Source organism: Gorilla gorilla, chromosome 11 (assembly GCF_029281585.2).
Source record: "Gorilla gorilla gorilla isolate KB3781 chromosome 11, NHGRI_mGorGor1-v2.1_pri, whole genome shotgun sequence".
Taxonomy (NCBI): Eukaryota; Metazoa; Chordata; class Mammalia; order Primates; family Hominidae; genus Gorilla; species Gorilla gorilla.
Genome location: NC_073235.2, coordinates 120,156,212 through 120,176,965, shown reverse-complemented (window position 1 = coordinate 120,176,965; position 20,754 = coordinate 120,156,212). Strand labels below are relative to the sequence as shown.

General features: G+C 38.1%; 1 long non-coding RNA gene across 1 annotated transcript in view; it reads left to right on the top strand.

Moving 5' to 3' along the window:
• The window catches only part of LOC109025904 (uncharacterized), a 472,591-nt gene that overhangs the window by 257,004 nt on the left and 194,833 nt on the right, over positions 1-20,754 (top strand). The gene's annotated exons all lie outside the window — the stretch shown is intronic.

Sequence of the window (20,754 nt, the reverse complement as noted above, 5' to 3'; positions counted from 1 at the left end):
AGGCTGGTTTTGAACTCCTGGCCTCAGGAGATCCACCCACCTTGGCCTCCCAAAGTACTGGGATTACAGGCGTGAGCCACCACGTCTGGCGTGTTTTTTTTTTTTTTTTTTTTTTTTTTTTACAGAAACTCAAACTCGAGATGTAATTTATATAACATAAAATTTCCCATAATACAAAACCCACCATTTTAAAGTATACAATTCGGGGGCTTTTAGTCTACTTACAAAATTGTACAACCAACACCATCATCCAATTCCAGAACATTTTCATCATCCCCAAAAGGAACCCCATACCTTTTAGCAGTCACTGCTAATTGTCCCTTTTCCATAGCCCCATAAACTAATATACTTTCTGTCTCTATGGATTTGCCTATTCTGAACAGTTCATGTAAGTGGATCACACAGTGTGTGTGTGGCCTCTTTCTCCTTTTAATTAGCATAAGGTTTTCAAGTGTATCCATGCTGTAGTATGTGTCAGTTCTTCATTACTTTTAAGGATGAATATTATTCCATTGTGTGGGTATACTACAAATTTGTTTGCCCACTCATCAACTGATAGATATTGGTATTGATTCCATTTATTTCTTGCTTGCACAGAGCCTCAAGGTCAACTAGGGTCTTCTCAGATCTTTCCTGAGCATAGGCACAGCCCTATGCATAGGTGTGGCCTTCTAGACTTCCAAGAATAAGTTAGAGTTTTCCAAGCCCTGCAGACATCTCATTGTCTAGCTTTTCCTTTTAAGCTCTTTGGTTAGTCTATTGTTTTCATCAACTTTTATACATCACTTAAGGCAGTGTCTGTATTAAAACACCTGCAGGTAAATGTCTTTAACGAGTGCTCCCACCCTCAGAGCATTGAGCACTGTGCAAGTTTTGAGGCAGGTGAAACTTCCATGTGGTCTGCAAATTTATCAGTTTCCAGAAAACAATCACTAAGGTATCACTTATCCCAGCCCGTTAATCTCCCTGTGCTGCTAGAATCCCTTTGCGTCCTCTCCCCGTCCTGCTGAAGCAGGTGCAATGACAATGTTCGTCATTTAGGCAGTGAGGTTTAACCAGTCATTTTATATTTTGTGACTGGTCTAAGGTTTCTGAGTGAAACTCGATTGCTCTGTATTTGTCACAAAAGAGTAATACAAAGACTCTGGTTCATGAGGGCTAAGAATGATGTCTGTTGGGCATGGATGTCTAGAACTCCCACTGAGTTCCTGGATCATCCGACCTCATTCATTCTACTCCTGCTGTCACCGGTAGAGGGTTGTGACTGCAAGTTGTCCAGGTTCTTGGCGTTTTGAACAAAGAATTGGACAACATGCCCAGCAAAGGAAAGAAAGAACGAAGTAAAAAAAGAAGGAAAGCAGGGATTTATTGAAAATGAAAGTACACTCCACAGTGTGGGAGCGGACCCAAGCAGCTGTTCAAGGGCCCGGAGACAGAATCTTCTTGGGTCCAAACACCCCCTAGAATTTTCCCATTGACCACTGTATGCTCACCTTATGTAAATGAAGTGGTAGCCAGAGATCAGTCTGTTTGGTTGCAGAAAGCAGCCAACCAGGGACTGAAATGAAGTTACGAAGGTCACACTCCTGTCCAAATATCTGATTGGTTGCAAACAGCAGCCAATCAGAGGCTAGGGTGAAGTTACAAAGTTATATACTTCTACACAAATGAAGACTCCACCTGCAATCAGTCTGACTGGTTGTGGACAGCAACCACTCAGAGACTGGAGTGAAGTTACAAAGCTGCAAACAAAGACTCTACCCACACTCAGTATGATTTGCTGCGGACAGCCAGTTTCCCATCTGCCAGGCAGAAAAGGCCGAAGGGAGTAGTAACCTCTGGTCCTTTTGTTACTTAGGCATGGAAAGCTAGGGTTTTCCTTCCTATTTAGTTCTAGGAAGTCGACGTGAAACAGCCTTAGGTTCCCTGCCTCCAGACCCTATTCTCCTGCCTCACTACCATGTACATTGTTGTGAGGAGCTTCATGAAGAAATGAGGCTCCAGGCTGACTTGCAGATGAAGGCAAAGTTACTTGCCTGGGGGAGGTGGTATATTAGTGAGGCAAGCATAAATTGGTGGTGGCAATCACATTTCCTGGGCTCCTAGGCAAAATTATGAAATGTCTTCTCATGCAGAAAGTCTCTTCTCCTCTCCTCTGGCTTCCCACCCTCATGTGGCATCCCACTTCCTGGAGTGTCAACGATTCTTGCCCACTTGAATTTGCTTTCTCAGCATACCATGTTCTAAGCTTTTTTCCCTTTCCTTCTAGCCATTAAAATCTATCTATCTCATTCCCCTATCATATCAGATAACTAGGCTAGGTGCTAACATATAACAAGATGATAATCACTGAAAGAGATTGCTGTTATTTCTTCTAGGTCACATGTTTGACTTTTAATAGTAACTTTCAATCTTTAACTTGAAGGTGTAACCAATGAAAATTCCAGGAAAAAGAGCAAGGTTTGTGGTCTAGATACTTTATAGCTATCATTTGTGACCTTTCAACTCTGTAACAGATACTTTAAATTCATAGTCCATTCAATCTTCATGACAACCCTATGAAGAAGGTATTATTTTCCCTGTTTTTATAGATCATAAGCCTTGTTGCTCATGAGAAATATAAATAAAATCCTAAGTCCTTCAAAAAACTGAATAGACTCCCTCTTGGCCTAGGGGACCCCAGATAAACCTTAAAAACTGAGCTCCTAGCCATGACAAGTTGGGAGGTCAGACACATCCCAGTATGCCCCTTCGTTATTAACCTTTAACCAGAATTCTTTCCTAGAGTAAGCAGAAACCAGCTCTAGAAAACAAGAAAGGGATGACTCCTTCCTTTATTACCTTTAGCCAATTATCTGAGGCCATGACAGGACTCTCTCCCTCTCTTTGCAGTTTTGACATGATAACTCATCAGTTTTACAATGTATTCCTTCCTAATAAGAGACCACCAACCATGGAGTGGTTCTGGCATCAACAGAGTTTGCACAGTGAGGGTTTACATGTTCTGTGCTTTACCTTTTGACATTAGAAAGTCAAAAACTGCACCTTTGGATCATTCTAATGCCATCTTTTTTTTTTTTTTAATTTTACTTTAAGTTCTGGGATACATATGCAGAACATGTAGGTTTATTACATAGGTATACATGTGCCATGGTGGTTTGCTGTATCTATCGACCCGTCATCTAGGTTTTAATCTCAGCATGCATTAGGTATTTGTCCTAATGCTCTCCCTCCCCTTTCCCCCCACCCCCCGGCAGGCCCCGGTGTGTGATGTTCCCCTCCCTGTGTCCGTGTGTTCTCATTGTTCAACTCCCACTTATGAGTGAGAATATTCAGTGTTTGGTTTTATGTTCCTGTGTTAGTTTTCTAATAATGTAATAATGATGGCTTCCAGCTTCATCCATGTCCCTGCAAAAGACATGAAATCATTCTTTTTTATAGCTGCATAGTATTGCATGGTGTACATGTGACATGTTTTCTTTATCAAGTCTATCATTGATGGGCATTTGGGTTAGTTCCAAGTCCTTACTATTTTAAATAGTAATGCCATCATTTTTTGAACATGCCACCCATGAAGAGGCGTGGAGCTCAATTGTGCATGTGCATGTTACTCCTTTCATAAATATTCATGATTTCTCCTATAGTTTATTGAATATGTATGCTTAGCCAAGCTGGTCAGCATAAATTCCTGTCTTATGCCTACCCTGACCACCACCAAAGTGCCATTTTCCAGCTTCTGGCTGGAGGCTACACTTCCCAGCCTGTCAGAATGGCTACCTTGCAGGCTACAACCGTTTATGAGAAATAAAGATCTCCTTTCCAAAATTATCACTTCATCATTCTTCAGCTGACACTTATAAGGATGAGGGGATAGAGGCAGGAAAAGGCAGAGCTGTGATTTGAACCTGGGTAGACCTGATTTCAAAGCCTTAAGTACCCTTCCTACCACAGCTCCCTAGCTGGAGGCAATTCAGGATGAACAGCTCATGTTAGTGATAATGTGGTAGGAATTCATGTTTTTAACTTCACTGTATCCCATTTTATTTCTAGTCAGATACGTAATCTCTTCCAAGTCAAGAATTTCTTTCTTTAATTTTTTTTTCTCTTTCTGGATTTCAAATGATCATTTCCCCCCATTTTTGGGCTGAACTGACAAGAGAAACTTCAGGTCTTTCTCTTTAGATGGCCTAGATTGCTCAGAAACCAGAGAGAAACAATAAAAACTACTGTTCTGCTGGAAATTGTACTTTCAAAAGTCTTAAAATGATGGAAGGTTTCATAGCCACATGTCCCAGAGCTGGGTTCTGGATGAAATGAAGGGGCATAAATATCACCATGGTCTCAATGGAAAGGTGGGAAAAGACTTTTATACCCATATTTTCCCCTTCATATGTTGTTGTGGGACTCAGGAAGAAAGACACAATGTGCCTTGAAAGGGAGGCATGTGAGCTCCGGGAATGATGTGTATAAGCACTCAGATCTTAAGGAAACACCACACTGAGAATGTAGTGGGCATGGGTCAGGAAATTCTGAGCTCTGGCTTCTGCTGCAGGAAGAACAGCTAGCTCCTGATTACTTGTGAACAGGTCAGACCACCTGGCTTCTTTTCCTACCACATATCCAGTTCAGCAAGAAAACAGTGGCAGGTGGCCTAGAAATAAATTGTTTTCTGCCTCTTTGTCCCACATGTTGGTGAAACAGGCCCAAGCAGAGAGGGATTAAATGTTTGAATTTAATTCTATGATTCTTAGAAATAAAAAGCCAAATTTGGATAATAATTGCTTGCATATTAGTTATGACTTTTCTTTCATCTTCCTCTGACTGATGTAGGTGATTAAGTTGGCCAAACACAATCTCAATTTCCACATTAGGTTTGAAGTAGTCTAAAGACACACATCTGGGTGGGTATAGAGATTATGTGAACTTCAGTCATATTCTGCAAATGTTCCCATAATCCATGTTGTCAGTGTATAGGTTATAATGATCTTTTTTGCATTTACAGGACCTTTTATATTTATTTATTTATTTATTGCAAATGTATTTTCAGCTGAAAATTTTATTTATTTATTTAGAGATGGGGGGTCTTACTATGTTGCCCAGGCTAGTCTCAAACTCCTAGACTCAAGTGATCTGCCCACCTCAGCCTCCCAAAGTGCTGAGATTACAGGCATGAGCCACCACATTCAGCCCATTTACAGGATCTTATTTCCTTTTTTTTTTTAATATTTTCATCCTAATCCATTATCCTTTATGAGTGAACAGTATCTCCTGTATAATTAGACTGTGCAGAGGGAAGAAGAGTTACTCAAAGGTTCAGGTAAGTGAGTTGCCTAACACCGGTGAGGACATTGAGACCCAGTGCGAGAGACCCGCACAGTGCTCAGCCCGTTTTGGAGTTGAATATCAGTCCATATTGTTTGACTTTCACAAAAACAGTGGTTACTAGACCTCAGGTTATTGGCAAGAAGTAAATACAAGGCGTGACAATGCATCTGAACAAAGTTAGAATTTGTTGGCTGTGGTGAAATCTGAGGGCAAAATCAAGCTCCTATCTTGTTCCCCTGACTAAAGCCACTGAAAACAGTTCCTCATTGTGGTTTCTGAGATCCAAAGAAAAGACAGCTCCAAGTGGTTTATTACACAAGGTTCAGAAGGCTTATGGGCGTCCAATGGTTCCCACCAAGTTGGATTTTGATGGGTTAAATGTGGGCAAATCAGAAACATAAGAATTAAATTTCCTTTCCAATACACATGGGTTTTAAGTGAAGGGAAAAAGGTGCTTCGGGCACAATGCATTTATTTGCCAAGCCCCAAACATTCAAAAAATGGTTCAATATGTCCCAGTACATCCAGCCAGCTGCCCAGTCTCCCCTCTTTCTGGAAGTGATTGTCTACATATGCACACTGATAGGTGCACAGAAAGTGATGTTATATCTTCTGCAATTTAAGTTTTTGACCTTCTAGTCTCTGATACAGATTATTCTAAATTCTCAGATGGTGTAGCGATGGAGGTATAGTGGTCTTTCCCCAAAAATATGACACAAAGCTTCCTCAACCCCTTACCCAATGTCTGGTCAAATACATGTCCTCATGACATGAAGGAGATTTTGTATTTACCAAGAGCCAATGTCTCAAATATATAGATCAAAATCATTTACTTTGTTGCCTGTTTACATGTGGTAGCATATTAATGACAAATTTTTTTATTTTAGTTGAGACCAACAAATGGTGAAAATGTGGCTCAGTTTCTCTGGAATCTAAATGAATTAGGCTAAAGAGAGGGGAAGAAAGGGGAACAAGAATATAAGTCAGGAGGCTGCTTTGGACATCTGGGGGTAAAGAAATGGAAGAAAGGAGGAATGGGAGAAATGGGCAAAATAGGCTATGAAACTAAAGGAAAGATGGAATCTTAAGGAACCTTTGCAACATGGAATCAACCTAAATGCCCATCAATGATAAACTGGATGAAGAAATTGTGGTACATATATTAATACACCATGGAATATTATGCAGCCATAGAAAAGAACCAGATCATGTCCTTTGCAGGGACATGGATGGAGCTGGAAGCTATTATCCTTAGCAAATTAATGCAGGAACAGAAAACCAAATACCACATGTTCTCACTTATAAGTGAGAACTAAATGATAAGAAGAACACATAGATACAGAGAGGAACAACACATATTGGGGTCTATCAAACTCCCATCTTGCTCCCCTGACTAAAGTCACTGAAAATAGTTCCTCATTGTGGTTTCTGAGATCTAAAGAAAAGACAGCCCCAAGTAGTTTATTATACAAGGTTCAGAAGGCTTATGGGCATCCAATGGTTCCCACCTTGTCGGATTGAGGGTGAATGGAGGGTGGGAGGAGGGAGAGGATCAGGAAAAATAACCAATGGGTACTAGGTTTTATACTGGGGTGATGAAATAATCTGTACAACAAACCCCTATGACATAAGTTTACCTATGTAATAAACCTGTACATATACCCCCGAACCTAAAATAAAAGTTAAAAACAAAAACAAACAACAACAACAACAAAAGAAAACTTTTCTGAGTCTACATGTCCTGTGGAAACCAGATGGGAACAAATGGTTCTACCAATCTAATTTGTTTGGGCTAATTTGGGTGAGGAAAAGTAAGGATGGGAATTTATTGTTCCTTTTTCAGGTGGATTGACAGGCTAAGTATGGTGTATCCCAGGCAACAAACTGATTACATCTGAATCTACTGTGGTCATTCTTGCCCACTCCCTGTGGTGTTGGCAGAGTTTAGCTATGAAGAATATGGGACTAAAGGAGGGAGAAGATGCTTTCAAGTTGATGCTGGCAACTGGGCAAATTGAGGTGTCATTGCAGGAGATGGAGAAAGGAGGTGAGATTATGATAGACAAAGAGGATGTCTTGAAGAATACTATCAACTCCACAGATTTATTTTGGAGTTGTATAAATATTGGTACTAGTTTTAAAAATTGTTGTAATTTAAGTCATATAAATAGATGAAGTAGCCTAAATCTATATTTTGCTTTTTAAGAATAGTACAACTCTCTTGCTATAATTAGGGTAGTGTAGATAAAATCTCAGAAAATTACATTTTTATGGCTACCTTTATCTCTACGTTTCTGCCTCCCTTGGAATGTTACTCCCTTCTGTTTCTTGTGATTTCCTTTAACTTCCATCTATTCACTGAAACATGAAGTATGCTTCTTTAAAAAATTTTAATAAAAAAGTATGCTTCTTTTAAAATTTAATGACAAAACATTTATACGAGGCCTGCTTCTCCCTCAGATTTTCATAAAATCTTCTACATATAGAGGGTATTTGAGGATATTTCTTTGCTGTTAATATTAAGGTCTAAGCTTTACTTTGTAGGCCAAAGGCTCAGCCATAGCTTTAAGATGACTACTTAAATAAGACCTGATTAAGTTCCTTAATGAGAAGCTGTTTTCTTCCCATGTCTCTCTCCAAATAGGGGAAAAGGGGGTGGGATTGCCACTGTTCTAGTCACAGAAATTAATGCAGATGGATACGTATTAAACTCAAGTGATGCTGTGGCTAAGGGGCGAGGAAAGAACAAGAACTGAAGAAGTCAGAGGACATTAGTGAAAAGAGAGGATAATTGGAAAAGACTAATGGTGGAGGTTAGGATGGCATAACTTTCAAGAAGGAGGTGAGCACCAGGGCATCAGGTACTGTGACTAATAGCATGAGAGAAATAGAATCCCAGAGGTCTTTGGTAGATATACCAGTGTCCGCACAGCTCATTCCACATGTTGCTTTCCAATGAATAGGTGTCCATCTGGGAGAGGCCAAAGCTGGAGTGTGATAGGTGAGTGTCCGTAAAACTCAGAGGTGAAAAGTGATTGCTACCGTCACCTCCATTCTGAATGATAAAATAGGCAATAAATTTGTTAGGCTGGGAAATGATGCCAAACCGAAAGGCTGGAAAAAGGAGAAGGTAACAGGAATAGATGACTCAATTATAAAAATGTTTGGGATTAAAAAAAAATAAGGCAAGGGCTTGGTGGTCCATTGGTATAGAAAAACTAAGTTCCTCAAACATCCCAAATATTCCTCCTCTGATCAAAATGCAATGACAAAGCATTCATTAAGCCCCAAAAATGTACCAGAAGCTGTATTAGGTGCTGCCAAATATGATAATTTAACTCATGATTGAAACAAGTCTATAAGAAAGGTTTTATGATTTTTCTGTTTGACAGTTGAGGAAGTTGAGCGTCTGAAACTTGTGACTTCCCCAAGATAACACAGGCTATGAATGTCACAGCTGGAGCTGGAATGTGGAGTGTATGAGTCCAAACACTGTTTCTCAACCACATGACACTTCTACTCTTTTGTGTAAAGGACATTTCTGTCGTGCTACTAAAGAATAATGAGTTTTTCAGGAAGAGAGAAAATCAGAGGACTGGACATATGAAAATTCCTACAGTGGCTTAGGGCTGCTTATTTTTCTCAAGACCATTATTTCTGAGTTTTATTATTGGTTTTCATACCGTTTAACTGTATAACCATAGACAAATCATGTAGCAATTGAGGTCTCTGTTTTTTGGTCTATAAAATGAAAGGATTGAACTGGCCCTTGAGCCCTTGACACTCTGACATATCTGCAAGGGTCTCTAGAGTTGCTCTGATCTGCCACCTTTGAGTCTGTGGTGTTTTAGAGGGAAGAAACCAGAAGACAAAGGATGGACAGGAGCCCAGACTTGTCCCTGGGACAACTGGGCAGTGAGTGAGTTAGTGAAGCTTTATTCCTCATTTCCTCTTTGACTCTTCAAGTCCCTATTGTGCATCCATACCCAGGGGTCCTTGTCAGTTACCACTCAGTTCATTCCCCCAAAAGTTTGTCAATATGAGTTTAAAATGTTACCTTTTCCCCGGAGCATTTACTCTTTAACAGTTGACTTTAATGAGTAGAGATTAAAAAAATTAAAAAAAAAAGTCAATGGATTTTTTAAATGCCAGTTCCACTACTGTGTTTAACAATGGAATTGGAACTTCAGAAGAAGATGGAGTCATTGGAAAAAGACCAAATCTTAGTCTGAACTGGAGGCAGATGAGGAAGCCCCGGAGCCTGCTGGGAGCACCTGCTAAAGGGCTACTGGTTGGAATACAGCTTTACCATGCTATCAGCTGTGGCTCATGACTACTCTGCCTTGTGTATTCCTCATCTGCTGGGGCTTCCACACCTAGCAGGTCATTGGAAATGAAAGGGGTAGATGGGGTAGATGGGATAGATGTGCAGTCAGTCCAATTAGCTCCAGATCCTGGTTGTGCTACTTACTATTTGTGTAATCTTTTCGGGTTACTTTGCAACTCTCAGCCTTAGTTTTCTCATCTGTCAAATGGGAGTGAGTCAGATGATTTTATAAAGCACTCAGCATCATGTTTGCCATGTGCAAAGCATATAGGGGAGTGGTTAAAAGCAGAGTCTGGGGCCAGAAAACCTCCTCATTTATTAGTAAGTTGCTTAAACTCCCTGTGCCTCAGTTTCCTCACCTGAAAATATGGCGAGTAAAGACACTAACCCATGAAGTTGTCAAGATTAAATGTGTTAAAATGTGTAAAGTGGTTAGTTAGAACAGTGCCTGCAAATGGTAAATGGTGTAAAAGTGTTTGCTGTCATTGCTATTATGACCATGGAGTTTGCCTCTGCTACCCATCTTGGGGTAGGAAAACAGTCAGTTAGTTTTTTTTTTAATCATGATTAGCTTACAGTCAACCTGTTAAAGGAACAGTCCATTTTGTTTGTTCAATTTGTATCACACGAAGATAAACAATGGGTCTCCCCATCTTCACATGCTAGGGAAAGGAGAGGAGAAAGGCTTGGAACTCTTTCCCCGTATGAGATTGCAAGTGAGTCACAGTCTGTAACAGTCCACTACCCTCTCCTCCTTGTACACGAGCCACAGAGCAGGAGTCCCAGCGGTTCCCACCACCCTCTGAGGTTGCTCTTTGCCTCGTCACAGCTCCCAAGTTGATTTAAATTACAGCTCTGCAGCAGGCACGCAGCTTTGAGGGCATCCCTAAGTTGTCCGCTGAGTGGTGGTGGGAGGTCTGAGCTGGGGGAATATGGATACAATCTGCAAGTCAGCCACTCTGAGGCATCAACAACTCTCAGAGAGGTCTGCGGTCTGAGGCACAGAGACCCCCGGGGAGCCAAACGGCCAAATAGTGAGTTGCTCACAAAGAAGAGTAGGGGGTAGGAGACGAAGAAACCACAGCTAAACAAGTAAAGATTGTCTGGCAACCTCATGTCATCACAAAGGATGGGGCCGCGCTGCTGGCTTTCTGTAAGGTGAGTGTGGCCGACTGTGTGCGGGGATGCACGCACGTGCACAAGCACATTCAATCTATAATGACTTCCAAGGAAAACTCCTCCGCCATCCTTCCCATCCACAGTGTTGGAGCAATTAGGTAGGACTTGGGCAGAATGATTCATGCTTCAATAAATTCAATTTCAACAAAACATAATTATGGTGAGTCACCTAATCGCAGCTGTAATCACGGCCCGCCCCTCCAGAAGTCAAAACAGTTGAGGGCATTCAGCAAGGGCGTCTGATTCCTCATTATGACTGAAGCCTCCATCTTTTGCCAAGCAGCCATATTTCAGACTTCAGTTCCTTTCTAATTTTTTAAACTACAGAATATTTCAGGCATACATAAAGGTGCAATGAGTACGCTAATGAATACCTTTGTATGCACCAACCAGCCTAAAAGTAAACATTACAAATATGGTTTAAATCCCCTGTATCCATCTGTCATCCCATTCCCCTATTTCTAAGTAGGGACAACAGTAATTGATTTTGAGTTTTATCATTCTCTTGTCTGTCTTTACATTTCTACTCTCTCTCTCTGTATCCTTAAAATTATGTAGCATTGTTTTCATATATTAAGTGGTTAAATAAATGGTATAATTGTGTATCGTTCTGCGACTTGCTTTTTTTCTTAATGTTTTGTATTTAAATTGAACATGTATCTCTAGTCTTAACTTATGTTTAAAATTCCATGTATGAATAGATGAAAACATATTTTTATCAGTTTTCCTCTTGATGGATGTTTAGTTTGTTTGCAACATTTTCAATTACAAACAATGCTTCCATGCACATCCTTATACACGTTTCCTCTGCACATGCGTGGGGAGTGGAGTTTCTGGATTATGGGATATTTGCCTTGTAGACTTTACTAGATGTTGCCAATTTGCCCTCTATAGTGTTTGTACCAATTTACATGTCTACCAGAAGTTTATGAGTTTTGTTTTTCTTACATTCTTGCTATTCTTATTATCGGGCTTTTCTTTTTCTTTTAGCTGCTTAGTGTGAAATGTTTTCTATGTGGTTTTATTTACATTTTTCTGATCACTGAGGTCAAGCATTTTTGCATAGAATTAGGAACCATTCAAGTTTCTTCTTTTGTGAATTGCACATTGATATATTTTGCCACTTGTCTATTGTTTTTCTTTCAGGGAAGCTTTTTGATAATGCAGTAAATTTTCTCATTTCAAAAATGACAATTCAGATTTTGTTTCTTTTCATGCCAACTTTAGTAAGTTGCATTTTTCAAGAAATTTATCCCTTTCATCTAAGCTATAAAATATGATAATCTAAAGTTGCTCCAATACTTACTTCTTATCCTTTCAAAATCTGTAGGATTTGTGGTGATAACATATTTTTTTATTCCTGATATTGGTGATGTATTCTTTTTTTCTTTCTCTTTCTTTTCTTTCTTTCTTTTTTTTTTTTTTTGTCAGTATAACTAAGAGTTTGTCAATTTTTTTTTTCAAGGAGCCAGCTTTTGGCTTTGCTAATTTTCACTATTAGGTATCTATTTTCAATTTCATTGACTTCTTTCTACTCTTATCTTCATTTTCTTCTTTCTACTTACTTTGGGCTTACTTTGATCTTTTTTGAACTACTTAAGGTGGAATCATAGGCTGTTGTTTTTAAGCCTTTCTTCTTTTGCATTTAAAGCTGCAAGTTTCCCTTTAAGCAGTACTTAAGTTGCATCTTACAAATTTTGATACTGTATTTTCTCCCTTATTCAATTCAAAACATTTTTAAATTTTCCTTGTGATTTTGACTGTGACCCATAAGTTATTTAAAAGTATGTCATTTAATTTCCAAATAATTGGAAATGACATTCCAAATGACATACTTTTAAATAATTTTCCTAGATATGGATTTTCCTAGATATGTTATTACTGATTAATTCTCTTATGATTATAGAAAACACTTTACATGATTTCTGTTCCTTTGAACTTATTGACAAGTGTTTTGCAGTACAGGTATATGGTCTATCTTGGTGAATGTACCATGCCTGCTTGAAAAGAATGGATATTTTACAGCTGAATGTAGAGTTCTATTATAATGTCAATCAGATCAGGGTGGTTGACAGTGATGTTCAGATCTTCCGTGTCTCTACTGATATTTTGTCTGGTTATTCTATCAATTGCTGAGAGAGGAGTGTTAAAATCTGCTAAGATTATAGAGGTTTTTTTTTTTTCTAATTCCATTGAGTATCAGGTTCTGCTATTAGATACAAACATATTTATAATTACTGTCTTCTCGGTGAATTGTCCTTTTTGAAATTTTTATTCCTGGTTATGCTCTTTGTCATGAAGTCTATTCTTTTAATTTGTTATTGATATAGTCACTCTAGTCTTCTTAAGCTTACTGTTTGCATGGTGTATCTTTACCATTATCCACTTACTTTCAAACTACATGTATCTTTGTGTTTAAAGTGTGTCTCTTGTTGGCAACGTGCTTGAGTCTTGCTTTTTTAAATCTACTCTCACAATATCTTCCTTTTAATGCTTAGACCGTTAACATTTAATGTAATTACTGATATGGTTAAATTTAGATCTACTATCTTATTATGTTACGATTTCTTTTTTGTTCCTCTGTTCCCCTTTTCCTGCTTTATTTTGGATTATTTGAATATGTTTAGTATTCTATTTTAATTTATATTGGCTTAAAGCTATGCATTATTATAAATATCTTAATGGTTCTATCTATCTATCACCTGTCATCGTCAACTAAAAGTTAATATTACCACTGATGTAAACCCGACAACACTATTGGTCCCTTTATTCTATAGTCAACATATTTTATATTACATATGTCTCATAAAAACTCCACCAATATTAACATTTTAGTGTAAGCAAATATAGGTATTTTAAAGAGCTTAAAAGGAAAGAAATTAGTGTTTTATATTTACTCAGATGTAATAGCTTTTTGATATGTAAACTTGGCTAGGCTAAACTACCATTCCAGTTATTCAGTCAAACATTGATTTAGGTGCTGATGTGAAGAAATTTTGTAGATGCAATTAAAGCCCCCAGTCATTACTATTTGATTTTAAATTAGTCAAAAAGGATATTATCTTGTGTGAAACCTTTAAAAGAGGGTCTAGGCTTTCCCTGAGCCCAGAGACTCCTACCTGTGGGGTTCAGTCTATTCATCTTCTCTCTTGGGCCACTTGCCCTAGACAGACTTCATAATTGCATAAGCCAATTCTCTGTAATAATCTTCTCCCCACAACTCCCCTGCCCTTCTGTGTATGCATCTCTATATACACTTTTCTATCTCTAACACACACATACATACAGTCATTTGCCATTTCAGGATGGGGATAGTCTTGGCAAACGTATCCTTAGGTGATTTTGTCATTGTACAAATATCATAAAGCATACTTACACAAGCCTAGATGGTATATATTATATATATACCTAGATGGTATATCTACATATAATAATTATATTTTAAATATAATAAAAATATAATATGTATTTATATAAATATATAATATATAAAAATGTATATGTAGTTTTCCATGTGGAAAACCAAATATCCCAGCATGATTACTGAGTACTATAATTTCCTCTACTTGATCTACAATGCCAATATCAAGTGCCATATATCAGATTTCTATATATGCTCCATCATAATTTTGTGGGAGCACCATCATGTATGCGTCTGTCATTGAGCAAAACGTCATTATACAATGCATGACTGCATAAATACTCCTCTGGTTGAACCATGACTTATACACCAGGTATTTACCATTTTTGATACTTTATTCTTTCCTGAAGATGCAAGTTTTACTCTAGTGTCGTGTTCTTACAGTCTAAAGAAATTCCTTCAGCAATTTTTTGTAGCACAGGTCTGCTAGCAATGGATTCTTAGACTTTCTTTATCTGAAAATATTTTTGTTTTATCTTCATTCCTGAGAATATTTTAGCTAGATACAAAATTTCAGGTTGATAGTTTTATTTATCTATTTATTTATTTATCTTCGTTGATAGTTTTATTTATCTATTTATTTATTTATCTTCAGCACTTTAAAGATATTGTTCCACTGTCTTCTTGCCTCCATGGTTCCTGATGAGAATCCACTGTCATTTAAATATTTGCTCTTCTGTATGTAATGTATTATTTTTCTTAACTGCTTTAAGATTTGTTCTTTATTCATAGTCTCCAGCAGTTTGATTACAATGTTTCTAGGCAGGGCTTTCTTTGAATTTATAAAATTTATGATTGGGGGTTGCTGAGCTGCTTGAATATGTCTTTTGCCAAATTTGGAAACATTTTTGGTCATCATTTCTTCAAAAAAAATTTTTTTTGCCCTAACATCTTTCTTTTTTCCTTCTGGAATTCCAGTTACATGCATGTTAGAGCTTTTGATGGTTGCTTTCCTCTTGTTAATTCTTGGAGTCCTGTATGTATTCTAAATACTAATCTTCATAGGTTATATGTTTGCAAATTTCCTCTGCTACTATATTGCTTATCTTTTTCACTTGTTCATAGTATCTTTTGTTGTATGTAAGTTTTGTATTTATTTTAATGTAGGTAAATTTATCAAGCCTCTTTAAAGTTGTTGCTTTTTAAATGTTTTTGTTTGTCATAGATTAAAAATTCTTTTCTACTCAAAGGTTTCGAAGATATTCTAAGATTTCTTCTAAAAGGTTTTAAGTTTTCTTTCATATCTATGCATTTAATCAACATTAAATACAATTTTGTATTAATTAGATGTAGGGATCTAATTAGAATATTTTTTGCTTATTAATAACCAGTTATCTCAACATGTATCATTTTCCCCATGGATCTGCAATGTTGTTCCCATTTTATGTTGTGTTTTCTAATATGGGATTCCTCTTCTTTCTTTAGAAAAGTCTTCACCATCATTAGGGGAAAGAAATTCTCCACCTAGAAAGCCTTTCTGGGATCTAACCAATAGCAAAAGGGAGGGTGTCTACAATACATGATTTTATTCAAACCACTGGATTTTGGATTGGCCCTTTCAGATGCTCTTTTAATTTAGTTCTGATATTCTAAAGGAGGAAGTTTTGGGATAGAAGAGGAAATGGTCAAGTGGTAAAGGCAGCCCCTCCTGGCTAGTGAGCTCTGGGAGGGAAAGGATATTAATCAATTTTTTATAACCCTCAAATGCCATCAAGCTTATTAAGAATAAGTTGGCCATGAGAAGTATCTCTTGGCTAAGTCTTTTCTCACAAATTTTCCAACTAGCAAAATCTGCTGTCCACGTGAATGCCAATTGCAAGTGTCTCCTTGGTGGTAATAAACCATTTAAATTCCTTCAGACTCCAACTAAACATGAATATCTCAAACTCAAATTATGTCTCTGCTCTTAGAAAGAAGTGCTATTTCTCCAGCCCTCCTTGGTTATGAGTGAAGGGCTACAGGAAAGAAATATGAAAGGCTCTTTTGGCCACTTTTTTTCTATATTGAGCCACATTCACAGCCAGAAACCATTTCAAAGATTTCTGTACTTGGCTGAAACAACTAGTGGTCATTAGTGATGTACTTAATTCTTCAGTTGTTTGGACCACATGATAACTAGCCCATTCAGAGCCTGAACTCACCAAAGTGATTAGGTACTTTGGGGCTGTAAATGTTGCCTAAATGTTTAACCTATTTTTTTTCTTTCTTGTGGCAAGAGAGAATTAACATAGAATTTGTACTCTGCTCACTGATCACTCCCTCTTCAGAGACTAAAAGACTGTTTTATATTGTGTCTACATAGGAATAATTAACTAGTTTGGATAATTTCCTGAGAAATATACTATTAAACTTTCATTTTTACCAAACTGACCTTTGATTTTAGTAGCTTTTGTAAACAGACACTTAGATTGAAATCATTATTTTTAAATTTTTTTGATAGACAAAATTCCCCCTGTGCCCTTCATATTCTCTGTAAGACTTCCTTTTTTTTTTTTTTCCGTCTTCGGACTACATCTTGGAGTTGAAAATGGGCATAGTACCTTCTTGATTAAAGTACTGAGAACTACTCCTCAAACAAACCACTCACATACACCCCATCATAAAAATGGACTTGTGTCTTCTAGTCTTCCCACTGAACCTTTCCTTCACAATAAACTGGGTATGAACCAATTGTCTTCTTTAAGGTTCCATAGGGAACATCTTTATCACCTTACTGCTGAGCTGACCCAAGGATTACAGAAGATCACAGGGCATATGGAAATTGTAGGTTTTAACTTTTATTATGTCAACTCCCAGTCCTATTTAATTTTCTTCTTCAGTTGCCCCAGGTTGGCATAGTAAGAGCCTGAAAGCAGTGCTCTATAATGGAAGATCATTGGCCTAGGAGGCATGAGCCCTGTGTTCTAGCTCTTGTCACACCTGCACAGCTGGTCACCTCAGTTAGATCATTTTTCTGGTTCTCAGTTTTCATGTCCACAAAAATCAGGGATCACAAACTTAGATGCTGATAAGAGTTAATCATTTAGGATACATGAGGCAAGCAAATCTGGTGTGTTCTATGATAAACTAGAGTTTATTTTCTCCATACAACCCCAATCCAAAGAGAAGCACCCAACTCCAATTGCTGCTATGGGAATGAGGACCACTGTGTTTCCAGATCTTTTATGTTTTCTAGAGATCCCAGCTATCTGGATTTTTTTTGAAAGGATCTATCTCAATATCTAAGCATTGGCAACAAATACAAAAATTCAAAAATTAAACTTTCTGTGGCCCTAGTAAAATATGTCTCAATCCTTGGTTACCAGTCGTAACCTCTAGAGTAAATGGTATTTAAAGCCTCTTCCAGTTCTGAAATGTTATACTTTAATTATCCAAATGGTCTGAATTGAAGAAAGAATTGGTATTTGAATATGAGGAATATTTTCCTGGCATCCAGTTCTTATATTTTGAAACAGGTGACCATGGGGAATTGTGAAATGCCCTTCAAGTGATCTTGAAGACTAAGAGACACCTCCTTCTATCTGGAATTAGTTAGGAGCAATTGCAGGGAGGAGGTTGAGTGAGATGTTCTCTTGCAATTTTTCTCAGCTGGGATGTTGTGAAAATGGTCTTTTATGAGTTTTGTTTCAAATGTCCTCGGGTCCTTTCAGAGGAGGAAGGAGATGGTAGTTTGGTTTCTGATTCCCAGGACCCCTCCCAACTCAATTCCTGGAATCATCCTGGGAGACTCTGTAAACTGAAATTTAAAGTTACAGTTTGTAGTTTCCCCTCTAAGGTTTAGATTAGGTTTCATAACTTGGAACTGAAATCAGGGCAGCAGTCAGAATATGGATGAAAATGTCTGTAGCTTTGGTCATCAGCATGCTAATGAAAACCAGAGAAAGCAATAAATAAAGGTGGGGATGAGTGATGGCAAAGATAAGAGCCTTTTAACCTCACTTTTTTTCACTATAATTCCCTCCTTAGGAAAATTGATCATGATTACCCCAATCCATTTTCTGATGGATTAAGAACACCTAGGAAACCCACAAATATCTTTTATGCACTACGTGTGCTCAAGCCCACATAGTGTATAAAAAGTTCAGCAAGCAGAGAGAATTCAATGTCGTTACTGATTATATCAGGATAAATACTAGGTCTCTGATTCCAAAGTAACTGCAGCAAAGTAAACACACCACCACCCTTAAAAAGAGACAGAAGATAGAGGCAAGAAAGCAAGATAGAACACAGATGTATTTGATTACTAATCAAGCCTATTTCAACAGTGCAAAACATATTAATGGGAAAGAGGGAGGTAGATTGAAGCCCAGGCAGGCCAAGCTAGGCGAAGGATCTACTTTCATGTATAAATGAATAACATGGATCATTGACAGTGAACCCAAGTGCTTTTGATGGCTAGATAGGAAGATAGGGCTGTCTGAGATTGTAATCTTTTCCATCACCACTATTATCACCGAAACTTTAAGTGCTAGTCTGTACACTTGATGAGTGATGGGCAGAAAGTTCTCATTAGATATCATACATGGCAGTCATGTGTTGTTTTACGTATGCAGCATGAGTTCTCCCTTTGCATAACAGCACCTTGAACTTCCTTTGGGGTAACACTCTTCTGGCATTGCATGCAGTTTTGGTGGGCCTCTCAATTGACTGGCAATGTGGCCAAGGGCCGGAGATAAATAGGGCCAACAAGACCTGCTCTCTGAGGAATTTGAATCTTAAGAGAAGTTACACAAGGGTAAGTCCAGAGATCGTCCTGATGGAGATAGTTGATTTGTGCCTGAATGCTATCCTAGGCCCTCTCATTTTCTGAGGTCTAACAGTTCATTTTTTTTTCTGTGATTCACAGAACTATCCCATAGCTTTAAAATAGATTCTACCTTTTATCTAAGCTAGTCAGAGTCACTTCTGTTGCTTACAACCTAAGAAACCTAAAAGATATATCAAGCATCTTCCTTGTGATCTCACCAGCTGAGAGTTGATGGTGAGAAGACAGACTGAGAATCTATAAAATATTATTAGTAAGTGAGTTTGGTGAAGTTACTAGATACAAATTCAATCTATAAAAATCAATTAAATTTGGGGGCAGCAATAGAGTCCTGAAACAGAATCTCAGAGCTGATGATTTGTTGCTGGTATATATAAATCAATATTTCTATATACATATGTAAATAAATATATTAAACAAATAATTTAAAAATAAAATTTAAAAAGCATAGCATTTACAGTAATATCAAAAGCATATAGTTGGGATAAATCTACCAATGAATCTATATATGTACAAATCTCTACACAGATATCCATAAAACTCTGTTGAGATAAAACCAAAAAGACCTAAATAAGTAGATTCTTGTTGTCAGCCATCAAATTTTGGGGCAGCAATAGATTTCTGAAATAGAATCTCAGAGCTGATGGTGGTGCAGTACAAGTCCATCTTTACGTAGATAAGGAGAATGAGGCTAGAAGGAAAAAACATCCTCTTCAAGTTAGCCCAGACAGTCAAAAATAGCTCTGTATTAGCACCAGCTTACTGCAGTTTGCTGCCAAACTGGACATCTGTATGCTGGGGCTAGACCCACAATCCTTATCTCTCAGGGCCGTTGCTTATACAGTCCTGGCCTCTAGTTTGCTCTGCCACTTTTTAAGGACATTCTAGCAATGGAAGTTCTGTCTTCTTTCTTTCCATCTTTCCTGAATATTCTGGTACCCATGGAAAACCAACGGGCTGGACTCACTATCTATAAGATTCTCTGGCTGGATTAGGCATCTAAATTCATGTTGATTTCCAGGGTTAGTAACCTGCCATACCTCTGACTGTTTGAAAGTGGCAAGTCCTTGCTCGAAGACTCACTCATTACCTTTAGCTCAAGGGACCACGTTCAAACAAGAGACATCTTATCATTATGATTTCCGATTGTCTGGTCACAGACATTGTATAAACGTCACTTCTTCTATTCCTTCTGGAATAACTAGTCTTTAGTAACCAAACTCAGACTAAGAACTGCAGCATTTTTCCCCACTTCCAGCCTAGATTTTCCCTCTGCTGTTTTTTCCTCTTTTCCATGGGTTATTTTTTCCAACTTAGGAGACAAGGAGAATGTGTATCCCAGGTAAAGTGAGGAGGAAAAGGGGAGGAGCTATGGCACAGACACATCAAAAGAGCCCTTTGTGCTCAGGGCACATTATTCCTGGAATCCGATCAAGTGCCCAAAACCCAACCAAGCTTTTCAGACAGCACAGAAACCAGTCATGCAGGCCTCTTGGGCTCCGCTTTTTTAAAGCTTTATAGGGTACACTGAATTATTTGGTTGGGTCTTTTCAACCGTGTGACATTTTGGTTTTCAATGGCACAAATGGAGTTGATCATTAATTATTTGGACGCTTTAATTAAAAAAAAACCTCACTGTGGATTTATGAGGGTCTGCTGGGGGGCAAGGACAAGGAGCCCTTTAGTGATTCTCTCATTTGAATGAGAGTGAGGGTTGTGGAGGTCTAGAAAGGGAGG